Source organism: Ambystoma mexicanum, chromosome 1q, assembly GCF_040938575.1.
Source record: "Ambystoma mexicanum isolate Mex_15411 chromosome 1q, UKY_AmexF1_1, whole genome shotgun sequence".
Lineage (NCBI taxonomy): Eukaryota > Metazoa > Chordata > Amphibia > Caudata > Ambystomatidae > Ambystoma > Ambystoma mexicanum.
This window is the reverse complement of record NC_090922.1, coordinates 481,898,577-481,914,370: the sequence shown is the minus strand read 5'-3', so window position 1 is coordinate 481,914,370 and position 15,794 is coordinate 481,898,577.

Here is a 15,794-nt window from a genome sequence, read left to right as displayed (position 1 = left end):
TGTTGTGTGCGCCTGAATACAGAAAATCCTTTATTGTTCAAAATGGCGCCTGCGGCACCGGAATTGGAGCTGTCTTGTCCCAGTTAGATGACAAAGGAAGAGAACGTCCGATCATATTCATCAGTAGACAACTCAAGGGTAGGGAACTTAGGTGGGCTACTGTTGAAAAGGAATGTTTGAGCAAAGCTGGAGCCTTAGGCGTTTTAGACCCTACCTTACCGGGTCTACCTTCAAGTTCCAAACCGATCATAAGCCCCTGAAGTGGCTTATGCAGACGAAGGGTGAAAACCCAAAGTTGCTCAGGTGGTCCATTAGTCTGCAAGGGCTAGACTTCACCATAGAGCATAGACCAGGGAAGAGTCACGATAATGCAGATGGCCTTTCCAGAAGGTATGTTAACTGTCTGGATGAGGGTCTCTATCCAGTGGGAGATTAGGCACCTTAACCTCAGTCTGGGGGGGACTGTGATGCTGGAAATGCATCGGAGGGACAGGGCCTCCGTATCCCTGTCCTTTACTGCTTTTTATTGTATGTTCTGTTGTGTTTTCTGCACAAGAGTTCATGTTGGACTCCTGGCGGTGCAGCTCTCTCTTTTGCTTTGGTGCACAGACCCATGGGATACCCTTATGGCACCCATGGGTGGGGGTACAACCCTGTGCTGCTAGTGTGTGTTTTTGGGCACCTGTGTGGCCCACAGAGCAGGGTACGGGCTTGTGGCAGCTCTGTACTGAATTGACCAGTGCCCTGAGCGTCCTCCATTTTGGGATGCCCAGGCCCTGTCATTGGAATTGGTAGATTCCTGATGGAGACAAGATAGCCCCCGTGGCCTCTTGCCTTCCATCGCCTGTTACCTTGATCTTCCCGAAGTCCCGGGAAGCCCTGACTCTGTCCCTTCCCCCTGACGAGCTGTTGAGTGGAAGTTCCATATATGGTAGTATGGGGAAGTGCTGACCAGCCTGGCTCTAGCCTTCCCAACGACCGTATGTTGTGGGTACACCTGTGGGTGGGACCTGGGTGAATGGAGTGTGTGACGAATCTACACTTCTTTTTGTGGATGTCTGGTATCTGGTGTTTGACACAATGACTGAGGCAGCCCTGCCCGAAACTGGTATGAATGCAGTGTGTGTGTAGTGTTGAATGGCAAGGTACTTGTCCAAATCTACATTCTGTGTTGTGAGTGTCTGGATGGAGAAGAATGGCCTGAATGCACCGTGTGCCTGATTGGCTGACTGACTGCGAAATGCCCTCCGAAGTGATTGGATGCCTGAGTGTGACCCAGCAGAATGAATGGGAGATCAACAGTATATCAAGGGACCTCTCACTTCTATGAATCATGTTCAGAAGCTGAAGTCCAAACTAGGAAGAGTAACTGGAGTGAAACTGAAGCTTGACCTTGAAGGCCTGCTGGAAGAGAAGAATTGCTGTTGCTCTTCTTCATCAATCTGAAAGCTGCTGTGTCTCCAAGGACTGACCCAGAGAGGACCTGGTAAGGCGCCCTCTTCCCGAGCTACGAGGGACCATCGTGCACCAGCTGATCTTTGCCAAAGCTCTCTCGTAGACAGACCTACAAAAGGCTGCCGACCGGCAAAAGGGACTGTTGCGGAATCCCAAAGAGAAGCGCCCGGACTGTTGTCTGCCACCGTCGATGACCGCCGTCGCTGCCTGGAGCCACCATGCTCCCTTTGCCTAAGAACGTTTCATTCACAGACACGCTCGTCCGCACCGCCGCCCGTCATATCCCGTCAGAGAAGGCCAGGCCTTTGACGCGCTGAGGAGAATCAACCGGTGGGTTTCCCGTCGCCCAAAGACCACAGAGACGCTGATGACTCGACGCCCTTACTGGGCCACAGTTCTAAAAACTCTGTGTGGTCCAGAACTATCGACATCGAGGTGCCTTGCACGCCTCTTCCTTGTAGGACATTTACGCTTCCCCGTCGACGAGCAGTGCTAGAAAAGAAGCTGTCACTTCACCACCGTAGTTCACCCTGTTCTTCGCCGGACGTTCGACGGCCTGTGACTCCTGGCATTCAAGAAGCGCTGTTGATTCCCGGACGAGGAATGCTACAGCGCCAGGTACTTTCGGGTTGCTGAACTATTGTGAACAATATATGGACTGGGCTTGTGATATATCTTTATTCTACAGGTTGCCCAGGTGGGTGGATCTCCACACAGAACTGTGTCTAGTTGGTGGGGGCCAGTATTCTGCCAATTGTTCTAACCAACTGCTTTCCTCTTATATCTATTTTTGGTTTCCTTTACAAACTGATTTGTGTGACATTTAACTGTACAGATGATGCACTTTAAAGAGATCTAATAGTAGGTGTGGTACCACGTAGAACTGTATATTTGCCATTATAGATAACCGAGTACAAAGTGAGTTATCGTGATATTGTACATAACCTTGAATATTAATTATATAAAGACTGTGTTTTAACTAATACAGTGTCAGGACATTCCTTTGTGGGTGCTTGGGGACTACACTGTACTTAAGAACCAGCCCATATCACCTCCTGAGAAGCTAGGCCTTGATTGCTCGTCCATTGCTACCACAATGGAGAATCTATGCCTCTCCTCTCCCATATTGAGAGCAGAAGTACAGACACCCCCCTCCGGTCTTTACAGCAAGGACAGCCACCCTGCTGTGTGAGTGACAGCCAGCCTGGAATGAATGTGGGAAAACTATTTATAAACAGGTCTCTGGGACTTGGAAAGCAGAGTCGACCACTGGAACGAAAGAACCGAAGACGAGCTGATGGAAGAGGACTGCTGCAACTCCTGGACAACAGGTGAAGCCCTCCTGCAGGTCCGAATTGCCTGTAACTCCATCAACAGAGAAGCCCTTCAAGGTTAACTTCTTCCCTTGAGTTTGGTGGGAACAACCAACTTGCAAGCCACCTGGACACCGTCCCCATCTGGTCGAAATTTCATCAGAATGCTGTTGAAAACCAGATAGCCAGAGGGAAGGAAACCAGCTTGTGGACTTGAAGGCACTCAAACCTTAAACCGACGTCTTGCTAAAGCTTTTGGCCTCCCTGGGCAGTGCAGGAACCTCCTGTTGTCCTCCTTCTTGACCCCGCGACAAACATTTCGCTTAGCCAAATCCTTCTAATCTCTGTGGCAAAGAGTTAACCGTTATCTACCAGAATTGTGCTATCCTATACAAAGACACTGAACCATTGACTTTTGCCCAGGCCTATTGAGAAGAATTGCTGGTTGTAGTTAAATGAAACCCTTTTCCCTGCCTTTGAATGTATTTGGACACTGTCTATTCTTATAACCTTGTCTTTTTACCCCTTTATTAAGTATATGAAGTGCAATTTTGCTCCCACTTCAGGGGAGCTAAACTTGTTCATTTACTAACCGGTTGTATTTCTTCGTGGTTTATTAGTGTGTGATATTGAGCTGCTGATGCTAGTGTAATGTTTTCTAACTAACTGAGTAAATAAATGTATATTCTTTTACCAAGAAACCCTGAGTAAGTGTATATTTGAATCACTGTATCTGTTGGTCCTTTGTGTAACTTGTTCTACTGCTCACTTAAGCTCTTCAGATAAGTCTGGCTACTCAGCCATCACTACCACTTTACTCTGTAGTACAGGCTTGTACCCAAGATGAAATTGTGCTTACACTTGTCGGCCCTCATTACAAGTCAGTCGTTAAGGGTTTAACGGCGCCATCGGCGCCGTTAACCCTTAGCGCCTGATTCACACTTTAACGCCTGCTTTTTGCAGGCGTTAAAGTCCAAGGCGCTAAGCGACCTTGGTGCTAATTACGGCACCGTAATTTACGGTGCCGTAATTAGCGCCTTCCCCATCCCCATTATGCCCTATGGGGCAAAAATGGGAATGGGGAAGGGCAAATGGTGAATGGGGAATTACCGCCCCACTCACCTTGGAATGGGGCGGTAATTCCGCCATCCACCATGGCGGAATCCGGCATGGACCATGGTGCTAATAACACCATGGTCCACCGCCTGACTCGTAATGAGGGCCGTAGTCTTAACTGCCTGTAGTGTTCCCAAAGGGTACTGCAGGTGATTCTGCCTAACATTCCCCACCAAAGATCAGTGGGCCTGTGTGTTGTGGGAGAAATACACGCACTACGGTTGGCCAGCCAGGATACATTCTGAGAAGGGAATGGATTTTGAGTCAACATTCACCAAACACTACTGGAGTTGGTTGGCATCAAGAAGGCCTGTATGAGTCCTTAACACCCTCAGGGGGATGCCCAAGTGGAGAGGTTCAAACACGCCCTCTTGATGATGCTGGGAGGAAAAGAACAGGTAGAGTCAGTATGTGGCTACTCTGACCCATGCTTACAACTGTACAAAGAACGATGCCACAGGGTTTACACCATACTACTTGCTGTTTGGAAGCGATGCCCGGCTGCCTGTAGACCTATGCCCACAGATGCAACAGGCAGTCAGTCTTGCATCAGCTGTGCAAAGCAGCATAAATGTCAACTAGAACAAGCCCAACAGCTCACCCAGGGTGCCGTGTAGAAGACAGCGGGGGAAACAAACACTGCTACAATGCCACTGCTACTACTGCCCCATATCTTTCACCCCTTGCTTGGGAAGCTCATGGAGAAGCTAGTCTTTCCCCAACTAAATCAGCACACTGCACTTGTTGATTGCCTACACGACCATCAGTCTGGATTCCGAGCATCCAGAGGCACAGAAACTGCTCTTCTGAATACCCGTGAGGAACTGCTCGCATCTCTCGATTACAACTCTTGAGCTGTTCTCATTCTGCTTGATCTCTCCTCTGCATTTGATACAGTCAACCGCTCCATCCTCATAAAACAGCTCCATGATTCCATAGGTATCTCAGAACAGGCACTCGATTGGCTGACCTCCTTCCTCAGTGACCGTCCTTCCCAGGTCATTCTGGGCTCTTTCCCCTCTCCTACCTGTATCTCTGGGGCTCCAACCTTTCTCTATGGCTCTTTAACAACTATCTTGCCCCGCTTGCACACATTATATCCACCTTCTCCCCAAACTTCCAGTGTTATGAAGATGATATACAACTCATCTTCATACTTCCCTCTGATCCTCTTCTCACTTCATTTATCATTCCCAACTGTCTACCTGCCATCCGGTCCTGGTGTACCTCCAATGATCTCTGCCTCAACGCCAGCAAGACTGGGATTCTTCCCATTGGGCCTCCTGCTCCATCTTTCTCTCCCTCACATCATCTATGGGCTCTCCTCCCTCTCCTTCATCTGACGCCAGAAACCTTGTAATCATCTTCGACTCCTCTCCTTCATCCCTCACATTCAGGACGTTGCCAAGAAGCCCCACTTTCAACTCCACTTCCTCAAAGGAATCCTTCCTTTCCTCACTTTTCCCCAAAAGCTCAATGTCTCCAGAGCCCAGGGACTGCATCTCTCCAGCGCTAAGAACTCTCCACTCGTTCCCAGTTGCTGCAATGATCAAATGCAAATCCCTCTGCATCATCCACAAGGCTGTCTGGGGCTGGGTACCACGCAACTTGCTCTCACTAAATACTCTCCCTCCAGATCCTTACGCTCCTCTGGCGCCAACTCTCTTGCCTCATTACGATTATGGAGGTAGCCAAGGAGTTATTAGCTCCATGGCTGCCTCCGTTCCGGGCTCCATTACCGGGTTCCTGCAATGGGGACTTACCGGGCTACTCCGACATAGGAGGACCCGGTAATTCCTCCATGCAGGAACCCATCCCCATTCCCATTTGAGCCCCCGTAGGGCTCAATGGGAATGGGGAGGGAGGTAATAAGGGGCAGATTACATCTGGCCCGTTATTGCCTCCCTCTTCCCCCCGCGGGACCCGGAAAGCACGCCTGGTTTTACCAGGTGTGCGATCCGGGTCCTGCGATGGGAAGCTCGTAATCGGTGCTCCCGGACTGAAGGGGGCTGGTCCCATAACGGCCCACTTCATTACGGGAGCACCAGCCTTATAATGAGGCCCTCTGTGTGTTAAACGCTTTGCTAAACAGCAAGCTGGTGGACAATCTCTTTCCTCGCCAGGCTCCCTCCTATGTAACAACCTCCCCCTTCCTTTTCGTCTTAAGTCGGACCTCCTCAAATTCAGGAAGCTCCTCACGACTTTCCTTTTCACATCCTCCTTCCCTTCCTCCCACCTCTGCTAAACCCCACAGCTGCTGCGATTGGTGACAAGGGCCCTGATGTGTCCTCTTGGGTCCTGGCCTCCCACACCTAATTGCCTACAGCCTCTGCTCCTCCCAGCACTTTGCCTTGGCACCCACTGGCCTATGCCACCACAGGCTTGCACTTACCTATTTATTGGTGGTTGACCACTCCCCTAGGCACTTACAGCTGCTCACTCCCTAGCACTTTCCACTTCATACATCTAGCACTTACCCCATAATCCCCCATCCCTTCTCTCTCTATGCACTTGCATGTTCTGAATGCTCACAAGGCCTAGTAGGTTCACCTCTGTTTTACAGTGTCCTATCTATTTTTACTCTAATGTTATGAATATGAATATGAATATGATATGGTATTTGTAACACGCCTATACACATGTGTTTCAAGGCGCGACGAGGCAGGGAGGGGGGGACAAGGGGAGACAGACAACGATCTTACTAGGCCAGGTGTCATTCAGATCGCGCAAGTGCAGGGGTGGGGGAGGGGGAGATTCCATCCCTGTTGCCATGTGGGTGCTTTGAAAAACAATGTAATTGTTGTATACGCGCATTACAAATGCACAATAAATAAATAAGGTTAGTTTCATGCTTTTAAGCCTGGCAATCATGTGTTGATCTGCAGCCTGCAAAAGAGAGGACACAACATGCTAGGCGACAAGTTGCAGTCTCAATCAGTCATCATTTAGTATCAGTTATGAGCTCCCTGTCTACCAAATGTGAGAGGAAGGCCAGCCAAGGAACATTAAGACCTTGCACCGGAATCACCTGCTCCCAGTTTGGGATGAGGTTGAGTTGAAACAGGCAGTGACAGAAGAGGAATTGCCCACAAGGCCGAGGACTAGACAGTGCAGACACTCTGCTGATGTGCCTGAAAAGGAAAACTCTTCCATCGCTCAATCCCCAGAAGCTTCTCAAGCTACCAAAACTGTGAGTCCAGCGGTAGGCCAACTGAAAGCTAGTGATGATGCCGATGTTGCGGGCGATCAGTTTGGCATTCACCAACATCCTTGGTTTGATCAGACACTAGTTTGAGTTCCTATACACAAGGGTCCAGTTCTGGGGAATCCTGCTTCCATTGCCTCAGCTATGACGTGGCAGAGGATCCCTTATTCTTTCCTCCACTGGAAGCTAGGAACACTGGCTTGGTAAAGTGCGCACTGCTGGCTCAGGAGAAACCCCTAGATGAAGCTCTGCCTGCTCTCTATCGTTCCAACAGCGAGAACATGCCTGTTATGAAGTGTTGGCCTGTAGATCAAAATCATGGCGACAGATTTATAGGTCGCGCTAAGGCTATCCTCAGGGTGGGGATAACTGAAAGCGGGGAGGATGTAACCCCCTAAAGGGGAAACGAAACAAGACAAAAAAGAACTAAACAAGAGAAAAACAAATGAAGGAACCCCCGGTGAGTGATGATGTGTGGCGGACCCTTCATTCAAAAGAAATAAAACGTTGCTGATGTTGTGCGGACAGCAGTGGGTCAAGCTGGTGCTCTGCGGCATGCCAAAAACCTGTTGCCACAAGCTGGGCTGAAAGTGTGGTACACCCCTCACAGGGAGGGGAGCGCCCAAAGACCTTGCTGCATCCCGGTGCCCTTCTTCACAGCCACAGCCCGGTTTACAGGTGCTCCCCCTCTGGAGAGAGGCCTTCGTTCAAAGTCAGCCACCCCGCCTGGGCTGCTCCTGAAGAAGGGGAGCACAAGAGTATACACTTAAGGCCTGTCCTGTAAATAGGCTGACCAGATAGGCTCCTCTTCAATTCTCGGGAGCTTTGCTCGAAATGCAGCTTTACAATGACACAGGGAATAAAGTACAGTCAATGGCTTTACACTGAATCTCTTAGCACTTCTTTAGATCAGGTGCTATCATAACTTACTGTATGCTGTATCTGTTACAGCAACCTGCAGTAGGATTCTGAAAGATCACCTCATCTACCAATGCAATGCCACACTTGTCGGTTCATGTTTTTGTATACTTTACATGTGCTTTTTATACGCCATTACTGGAATGGAACATTTCAAATTAAAAAAAACATTGCCATTACTTTAAACTGTTCAGTGGTACAGATGTTAAACATACTGTAAACTGAAGGGATTCAGTGAAATCGCTATCAATATACTTTTGTTGTGAAGTATTTAGGGAATAAATAAAGTCAATGGGCCTGATTAGGAGTTTGCAAGTGTAGTAATAACGTGCCAGTAATTCAGTTTACCAGCACGTTACCGCATCAGCAAACTCCAAGTTTTCCAGTTTGACGGTGGGGTGTGCGGTATTACCTCCAGCCAAGAAATCCCCACATGGACTCCTATGGGACTTCATGAAATGGGATTAATATCCCTTAGCGGCACTTGAAATATGGCAGTAATTCCGCTGGACTGAGTGCTGCTAACGGTGTACTGCCAGGATACCGGTAACCTCATAATGAGGCCCAATAAATAGTAAATAAATAACAAATGAAAAAAAATATGGTGTCTACAGTATCCATACAATTGGTAAAGAGGATCCAAACCTGATGTCAATTTGTTTGAGGTATTCACCCAGTTGATGAGAGGTTCACCAGGATTGAACTCTGGTTTCCAAATGATTTGGGGTACACCGGACAGGCACTCACCCTTGGTTCAGGGATAGGGACTGATGAGTGCGTGTATGCCTATGCACTGGAAAGGATGTTTACATCACACTCTCCAGAATCTGACAGTATGTCTGTATTTTTTGTGGCCAGGGCTTGCAAGTGCTTAGAACCCAGTTGAACGACAAGGAGCAACTTTGTAGTGAAATGATCAAACGCATCTGGGAATGTCTGTGTGTGAGAAATTCGACCATCAGCACGGTGGGTGTGCGCTCGCCTGGGTTTTTTCTGAAATTTTAAATGCCGCATGACATAAGCATAGACCTGTGTTCTCGGGGAAGACACAGCCTACAGGCGCTGTCCCCCCTGTCATATTTAGTCGGATATGACAGACAGGAGTAAATATGGGGCCTGGCTGCAGAGGCTAGCAACAGAGACAGAAAACTCCAACACCCTTTCATATGCACTGTGCCAACCTAATGCCAGCGCCCCCCTCAGTATCGATTGACAGGAAAATGACATGTTTGGGGCTGCATGTATACAGTAGTCAACCCAGCAGGGAGACCCCATTCAGAAGGTAGGAGTATGTGGATTGATGGAGCCAGAAAGTCTGATCTTGCCGCAGCTTCAAGGGAGACCTGCCGCTTTAATCATGAACCACAGAGAGCTCCATTAACCAGAGAGACCCTTTGATCCACAACAGACAGGAAGATGAGTGGGACTTAGTATTGCATGTTTTCACCCCTTTTGCCTTTTCTGTTGCAAAGCACTCTGGTTATGACCTCCCGCAAACAGGAGATTGTTGGTGGGGACCCAGGATTGGTTCATTAAGATAGGCTTTGCCTAGACCAATCACTGTCACACATTTAGCTTAAAAAGAGGGCTGAGCCCCTCTTTGGGCAGATCATATGAAGACTTTGCAAGGACTAGTAAGAAGAACTAATCATTGGACCCTGACCCTGACCAACAGTCTGCCTTACATCTTCCGCAGCGAAGGAAGGCCAGGACCTCCAAGAGGGAAGCAAGTTCCCTCCCCTAAATATCTCCCAGGGAATAGATGGAGACAGAGGACCCTCCAAAAGCTCCAGAAACGGTACCCAGCCAGCACACAACATGCCCTGCTAGGCTCTGCAGCAAGGTGGGAAGTGCCAGCAAGTCTTTGAATCAAACCAAGGGCATCCTCAGCCTTGTGATGTCTGCCTTAAAGGATGACTCGACCCCAGTGAGGATGCTAGGCGGAGTGCATCGACAAGCATCTATTGACATCTTCCTTATAGGAGATTTTTGAGTCATTCAAGCCCCTTGAGCTGCAGCCAACTGCACCGATGACTGTTGTTATGTCACAGTCACTAAAGCTTTCTGAGATGCCTCGACCAGTGCTTCAGGACTACCGACCAGCACTGAGACAACAATTCCTGACCTCGAGCCGCTGTGTAGGCCAACCTGCAGCCGGTCGTCCAGCTTCGTTCGCTGAACTGCCTGCCGCCTGATACTTGCAGCTGTCTCCCATCTTGAACTCTGTCGCAGAAGCTGCAAAGCACCCTAAAACTGACTCGACCCTGTTAGGCACCAAGAACATCTACAAGCACAAAGTACATTGTGTCTCTGTCCCCCTTGTCATTCTCCGAAGGCCCCTAGTGACACTGTATGACCCATTGCTCCCTTTGTGTTGAAACCAAGTATTCTTGAACTGTAGTCATTATTTACTATACTGACTACCCGCCTGTCAGTATCCAAAGTGCATCCCTTTTCCTTTTTTGAAACTGTCTGTCCTCTGCATTCCTTTACAAGGCGGGTTGTAATTCGTAGTGTGCTGGAACTGTCTGTTGAGATAATAATAAATTAGAAATGTGCTGGATAGTCCCTTTTATCATTGGGTAATAATTGTATTTTCGCTGTGTTGCAACTAAAGACTGATCCATGACCTTTCGGAGATAAGCCAGCCGTTCCAGACAAGTTACCAAAATTGGACAAGGAGGTTTATAATTGACTTGTCTTTCCAATACGTTTGGATCTCTTCTTGTTTACTTGTAGGACCAACTGCTCTAACATTGTCATATGATGGGTAAATCAGAACATGTTAGATATAGCCTTGTAGTTGCTGCCATCATAAGCCAAGCGACGCTGCAAAAACCTGGCTACGCAAGGGAAATAGAGGCCTTTGAAAAAATGCTTGCCTCCGAAGATGATTGAGCTTCCTTTTCATTCAGGAGTCTTTGAATAACTTTTGAAGTGATAATTAACATTAATTTTTAAATTTTGGTTGTAGTATAGAAATAGAAAAAATAGCATTTCAGCACACATGGACAACATTTAAAAGAAATGTTTTTAGCGCTTTAAAAATTCAGTCAGTCAAAATACTTTATTTCGGCTGAACGTCAAAGAAAACATAAACAGTGATTAAATACAAACACTTGAATTATCTTACAAAGATAACACCATTAGCAACATATATAAAATATTAAAAGGGATTCTCATGCACCAGTAACATTTATCGTCACAATTCCCTTGTGTACATTTCTTTTCTACACGAGCATGACTTAGGCCCAGACTGCACTTAATATGCTCACTTGGTAATATCTCGGTGAGGACATTGTAGCCCATAGAAAACATAAGTTAAAAATGATTAAAGAGAATTAAAATGCCCCTGTCACATTTATCTTCACATTTTCCTCATGACGTTTCTTTTTCCGGACACAATTTAAGAGCTTGACAAGATCCTATCAACACTCCTACTCACTTAAGAGATTTGAAAATGCCAAGATGCGCACATAACAATTACCCGAGTGCATCCATCCTCACAGTTCCCCTATGCTGATCCTTTGCCACTCTATGCATTATAAGCCGTGAAAAAAAAATAATTGCTGGCAACTTTATTATAATAAATATACATAAAACAAGAGGTTCAAAAGCCTATCTTTTGCTGCGGCTACCACCGATCATTGTTTTTTTCATAGTTGCCACCCGGCGATGCCATGTGCCTACATTTGTAGAAGCAATCTCATGGCCATGGTCAATGCGGTATGCCTCATTAACCATGCTCTGAAGAGGATTTGCCCACTACATGCACTGTAAATTCCTCTTCTGTCCTACAGCAGCACTCCAGTACTTTAGCAGTATTTCTGATTTCATATTTAAAGAATATCAATTCCAAATACAATTTCCTTAATTTCAAATAGGTTGAGCAAATTAGAAGAAAATGCGATTCGTTCTATTTCACTGTATTACAACAGTGATATTTGTCTTCAGCAACAGGATCCCATTCTCTTCTGTGGGCTGTTAGATGCAATATACCCCTCTTAATAAAGTGCTTGAGCACATTTTGGTTTCAACTCATCCAAGTACCATTCAAAGCCAATTGAGTGTTGCCTGTTACAAATTAACCATTAGACTTTGAGAGTTAGTAAGACTAGCTCTTATTTTAGCTTCTTCTCTTCAGCATTTCTGTGCATTCTTTGATCAATCCCTATTAGAGGCGCTGTTCATTGATTCTGGACTAGACCAACATTCATCACACCTTATTTTAGAGACTGCTTCCTTTATTTAATTGTGCCACTTCATTGCCCACCCTCCCTCCTGAGAATGGAGGTCCTTGAGTGCTTCCAAGGGCTGGCGAGCTCCAAAGGCTCAGCCAGTAAAGCAAGGGATTCAGTTGTGGCATGCTTTCTGTGTCCTGTAGACCTAGTTTCATGTGCAAGAGTACTCTGGACTTGGCTACTGGGAGACCTAATATATATCTTTTTTAATCTATGTCCGATAGGTAACAGGGTTTGGAGTCCAAAATTAATGTAAGCCTTTTGGTGGGGAGGAAGGGGGATAGAATACCCCCCCCCCTCCATTGATCTGCAAGTACCTCTTTTCTTTCCTCCATGCTGCAAGACACAGAAAAAAGACTTACAACATTGGAGAGGTCCATTAAACAAATTTAACAAAATTCCTAAATCTCTGCTGTTTAAAATATTGGACATATAAATACAATAGAACTATTATTTCTATTTCAATGTGCATGACCATATTTTGAAGTTAATGTTAATCAGAACTTTTACAATTAATTCAAGCCTCCTGACGGGGAGGGAAGACTCTCTACCCTGTAGAACCATAGTTTTTGTTCCAGTTTTTTTAAAAGCCTCCTTGCTGCCTTTATATATAGAAAAGAAACAGCCAAATGGCCAGTAAAACATTTGTTAAAATATGCTTGCAGCGCTATCCTCGGGTGTTGTGAGACATACATCACCAGTTATAAGCCTTTTGACTGATGCTCTTTCCCGATGGTGACCCTCCTCTGAAATGATGAGATGAAGGTTACGATGAAGCAGTGAAATTGTGTGCAATATCCTTTAGAGCTAATACAATGGTCCCCCTCCCCCTTTTGGCCACCTTGGTCGCACACATAGGCAGGTGCCCTGGTCTGCATTGAGTGCTCCTTATCTGTGTCACTCACCAGAGCCCTGTTGGACACAGGGCGTATCCGGGCCTTGCTGATAAGGGTGATGTGAAGATCTGGGCCAGCCGCCAAGTGGAAGATGCTGTCTTGCTCATACCATCATGGACTGTTGAGATGTGTAATTACCTGGTGCTTATTTTTGAGGCTAGGTACCTACTAGGATTGGTAGGGTATGTCTTCATAGGGAGAGGTGCAGAGTCCAGAGGCTTGCTTGCCCCAGGGCTCTCTAATTGTAAATGATTTCCTGAATCCCATTTTGAAGTTGTTGTGCATGTAGTCTAGTAAGTCAGTCTCCGGAGATGGAGTTTGCTACTTAGAGTGTTTATTAAAAGAAATAAGGCCTCCGCCAACCCTACATCTACGATGATTCTTTTCCCTGGTGATGGAAAATAATACAAGGATGTCTCACAACAGACAAACCAGTCCTCCGTCCAAACGCTAATCTACTTACAGTCTGTCCCCACCACTACTACATAAGGTTGACATAAACTTGAGGCAGAAAGGACTAAAGGAACCTTTTTCCTACTCATTGGGAATGGTGGTTGGTCTCTGATACCCTCCCCAATGTCTCTTGGGATTCTCTCAGGACACGTGCCTGATTAGTTAGTTCAAAGTGTCTGTGTTATAGTATTTATCTTTTCCTTAGGCCTGCTGGGGTAGTTTAAGTCTTAGGTTACCCAATGTTTCAGTATTATTTAATGCCGCCTTGGATGGCGATCTCTGACCCTTTGGGTTTGTCTTTAATTATTTGATTCTTGACAACGGCCCCTCTCACCCTTCTCTTCCTTTTCACTGGCTGGGAGGCTGTGATTTGCACCTGACCTTGGGGTCCTGCTTCTCACACCTTGCCTGGTGATATTTTGTCTTTCACCCCCACTGCGGATAGTGTGCAACTTGCCCCGTCTTTGACTGTCAGGTTTTTACCCCTTTGAGACTTGTCCGTTATCTCGCCCTGGTCCAGGCTTCTGGATTTCTCACCTCTTCTCTGCTTATCTGATATCTCACCCCATTCTGGGCTTCTGCGTTTCTCACCCACTCTTGGCTTCTCTGTTATCTCGCCCTGGCTGGTCTTCTGGGTTTTTCACCCATTCTTGGTATCCTTGGTATCTCGCTCCACTCAGGGCTTCTGCGTTTCTCACCGATTCTTAGTATCTCGTCCTGCTGTGGGCTTTTGGGTTTCTCCCCCCTTCTTTGCTTATCTTATATCTTACCCCATTCTGGACTTTTGGGTTTCACACCCCTTCCTGGTATCCCAGCCTGTTCTTGACTTCGTGTTCTGTTACCACTTCTTGGTATCTCTCCCAGCTCTGCACTTCTGGGTTTCTCACCCCTTCTTGGTATCTTGCCCAGCTCTGTGCTTGTGTATTTCTCACCTCTTCTCTGCATATCTGATATCTCACCCCATCTTGGTCTTCTGGGTTTTTCAGCCCTTTTTGATATCTCGCTTTGTTCTGTGCTTTTGGCTTACTCACCCATTCTTGGCTTGTCTGTTATATCACCCTGGTCTGGGCTTCTGGATTTCTCACCCCTTCTTTGCATTTCTGATATCTTGCCACATGCTGGGGTTCTGGGTTTTTCAGCCCTTCTTGGTATCCTTGGTATCTTGCTCCACTATGGCCTTCTGTGTTTCTCACCGATTATTAGTATCTCTTCCTGCTCTGGGCTTTTGGGTTTGTCACCCCTTCTTTGCTTATCTGATATCTCACCCCGTTCTGAGCTTTTGGGTTTATCACCCCTTCTTGGTATCTCGGCCTGTTCTGGACTTCTGGGTTTCTCACCCCTTGTTGGTATCTCGACGGGCTTTAGGCTTCTGGGGTTTTCACCCCTTCTTCGGTCACCTCCAGACTTTGCCATCCTCCCCCCAGTTCCCATTTCAATGCTGGGTACCTTTTTCTTGGTGGCAGGTGTCGTCAGAAGAGGTGGTCTGTTTAATCAGTGTGGAACCGCTACTTTGGGTTCCTTCTGGAGTGCCAATGACGGTTTTCTGCCGACGGTCCCTTCCTTCGGTGTACAACAGGACTTTGCTGATTATTCCCACAAGCGCCAGTCGACCGCTTTGACCACTTCAGTATTCAGCAGGCCTGAGCGCCTATGGCTCTCGGCCTGACTGCAGGCAGCAGCGTTCCATAGATTCTCTTGCTCAACTGCTCCCTACGCCATCTGTGTGGTGCTGCACACTGGCTCTGCCTCTGTGAGGGGCGATCTCTCCTTTGCGTTAATCCGTAGCTGGCCTTCTCTTTCCCTTCTGCTTCCCCATTGCATCCGGCACACTGGATCTTTTCGTTCTTCTGTGCAACGAGTCAGATCAGCCGATTGGTTCTTTACCACATGCAAGGATAACCAACTTGAGCCAGGAAGCACACCAGTCACTTTTAAAAGGCCCTGAAACTCATTGCCCTTTTCAATCCCCATACAGCCAACACATGAGGTTCTTTAGATGAGGGAGGGTGGCTAAAATCCCTTCTTGGGGATTCTTTTTCCCCAAAGGTGGGTCAGCCCCAGTGGGATTCCACTTGCCCTGTCCCCTAGGGGGTGTCAAGCTCACCTCCGTTGCCCCAAAGGGGGTGGGCCCCTGGGGAAAGGGACATATTCCCTGTATTTGGAACATTAGTCATGCTAACTGTGGACAACTTCTGGC